Source organism: Trachymyrmex septentrionalis, unplaced genomic scaffold (genome assembly GCF_001594115.1).
Source record: "Trachymyrmex septentrionalis isolate Tsep2-gDNA-1 unplaced genomic scaffold, Tsep1.0 scaffold235, whole genome shotgun sequence".
NCBI lineage: Eukaryota > Metazoa > Arthropoda > Insecta > Hymenoptera > Formicidae > Trachymyrmex > Trachymyrmex septentrionalis.
The window spans coordinates 428,347-431,479 of NW_017305392.1; the positions used below are offsets into that span (position 1 = coordinate 428,347).

Below are 3,133 nucleotides of genomic sequence, written 5' to 3' on the forward strand. Positions count from 1 at the left end.
ATCGGATTACAATAAATCAAAATGAAACATGAAATATGAATAAACAAAGTACAATATACCTATTTTTAAGTTAAACGTAATTTAAAAAATAAAACTTTTAATAAATAAAAACAAAATGCATTTTAAAGCTAAACCTTTAAAACAGCGGCTTGATTCTTTAACATAAATATAAGTATAACGTAAAAAAAGTTAAAAATTACAAAAAGAAATAAATGTATTAGAGAAAAAACTACGTTTATATTATTTAGTTTAAAACACTATATGAAATACCCGTCGATTTATTACAAACAAATGTAACTTAAGTAAGTTACAGATATAAAAGTAAAAAAATACTTTTTTATAATTTACTGAAAATTGACTCTAACTGTACTTTGTTACAGATAATGAGTTATTTTTCAATCTTGATAGAAAATTCCATATAATTTTACTTTAATTTTAAGCAAAATTTATAATTCTCTGTGTCTCTGTCTCTGTTTTGCTTTAAACTGAAACAGAAATAGTTTTATATTAAATCAACAGTTTAATTACGGAAGTATGTATAAGGCTTGATTTAACTTTAAGCAAGACTTAAAGTTAAAGTAACGTTGACGCACACGAGCCTTATACAAACTTCTGTAATTAAATTGTTGACTGAGTGTAATAAAGGGTGTCCCAAAATTAACGCAAGATTTGAATTTGCCGCCATTTGTGCAGTAAAGTGTTGGCAACCCAAAAAAAAAACAATTTAACAGCTGACAGTTTAGGGTTAGTGAAAATGAGTTCGTTGAATGGATTATTCAATCATCAACAAATGGATGCTGATTTTTCGAGCAAAATCATCCTAAGCGATGAAGCACATTTTCACCTTGATGGCTTTGTTAATCGCCAAAATTGCCCCCAAGGTCGTGTGATTTAACACCATTAGATTTCTTTTTATGGGGTTATTTGAAATCACAGGTCTATGTCAACAAGCCCACAACCACCCGTGCATTAAAGGAGGAGATTCAACGCTGCATCAACGAAATTCAGCCACATTTATGCAAAATGGTCATGGAAAATTTCGACAAACGAGTGCGTATGTGCATGCAAAGCCGTGGAGGCCATTTGCCCGATGTGTTATTCCACAAATAACCCTATCCTATGTACTTTATGATTCAATAAAAAAATAACAATCAAAAGACTAAAAACTGTGTTTTCTATATAATTCAAATCTTTCGTTAATTTTGGGACACCCTTTAGAAAGAGATAAATCTGATTCTGAATTGTCCTCGTTTTAGTTCACATATGCGTATGCATGCGTCCTGTCTGTAAATATTACATAAATTTATATATAAAAACACTATGTTTACCTTAATAGAAATTATCACAAATGCGAAATATCATTTCAAACTTTTCATTCATCAGCCTTTTAATTTTATTGTATTTTAAAAAATAATATAAATAAAAGTAAGTCGATTGTAGTGTAATAAATACTTTTTTAAAAAAAGTTAAAAATAAATTTCATTTAAAAAAAAAGTAAGATTTTGCCTTTTAGAATAAATCTCACTCCAAAAAGAAATTATTACTTCATAAAAGTAAAAATCTGCTACTTTTTGAATAATCAAAAATTAAAAATATTCATTATTCTTCAAGATTAATTGAATTTTCACCCCAAAAATGATTTAGAGAGTACATTATGCTCTATACGCTACAAGAAATAAACAGCTATTTAATAATTTCATATTTTACATTTTGTTGTGTTTTGTGGATTAATTAGTTGTATAATAGAATAATGAAATATTTATAATAAAAATATTGTTCTTTAATATAATTTTACAATATAATATAAGATGCTAGCTACGTAATATAAACGTTATATAAATAGATCTGTTAAATGTTCGTCAAACAAATTCAAAAATACAAACATCAATATTTGTATGTATTCGGTCAAAGAATCATATATACGTATTTTTATCTTCAAATCAATAAACTATTTTGGCGAACAATTCTTTACTTTGTTTCAGTACCTTTTGCGATTAGTTACTAATATTCCATACAAGACGTTATAATGGCAGGACAAGAAGCAGAAAACATTTTAATAGCAGTTGGTCGTAGGATGGATGAACATTATACAAAATTAAAAAATAGTTATGAGGCAAAATGCAACTACTGTAACGCAAAATTTACTCTACAAAAAAAATATTTATCAAATTTACATAATCACTTGACAGAGAAACATTCAGAAAAATTGAAAGAAGAACAGAAGCAAGAAGATAAATTACATTGGATTTGGAATTATTTTATCCCAAAAAGCGATACAGAGGCAAGATGCAAAAAATGTAACGCAATAATTAAATATCGTACAATAACTAATCTCAAACAACATTTAAAACGTCACAAGTAAGTATACACAAAGAAAAGTTAAAAGCTAATTAACATACTAAATTATAAAAAATTAAGAGCAGTAGACTGATCAATGTCAACTAAAAAAAATGTAACACAGTCAAATATACTCAAATAAAACTATATATGTTTAATGAACAAACAAAAAAAATTTATTAAATCAACTAAAAAATTTGTTAAACAACTAAAACATTTATTAAAAAGGTTTTTAGTTACATTATGTCAAAAATGTCACTGTGTTTAGCATAAAAAATTAATTATATTATTACAGTCAGTTTTCATCGGACAATTATTAGATTTATAAAATATTTTATTTATTTGATCACTACATTCTTGAATACTTATAAATGTTCAAATAATATATTCTAAAAAAATTATAATTCAGTACGTATAACGGAAAATGTACATAATTAAAAATATTGTATCTACTGTACTTGTTATTGCATTTTTAATATCTTCTTATGTAAATGTAGGATATTAGGTTCAAATTTAGATCGTGTAGGTAAGGAGAGCAATCCAGATAATGATATGACTGCAAATGAGGATACAATTCAAAAGACAGATAATTTTGTCCCAGTTGGTAATTAAAAATGTAGACATTACACAAAATGAAGTAATAATGAGACAAGATGCATTTATTGTAATGCAAAATTCACTATACATAATAAATCCTTAGTCATTTTACATAAACATTTGATGAAAACACATCCAGACATATTAATAAAAAAAGAGAAAAAAGGAGATATATTCCATTGAATTTAAGATTTTTTTT

At 25.9% G+C, this 3,133-nt stretch overlaps 1 pseudogene; it reads left to right on the plus strand.

Annotated features, from left to right (window-relative positions):
* Positions 1-2,026: 2,026 nt before the first annotated feature.
* Positions 2,027-3,133, plus strand: part of LOC108748583 — a 9,079-nt pseudogene continuing 7,972 nt past the window's right edge.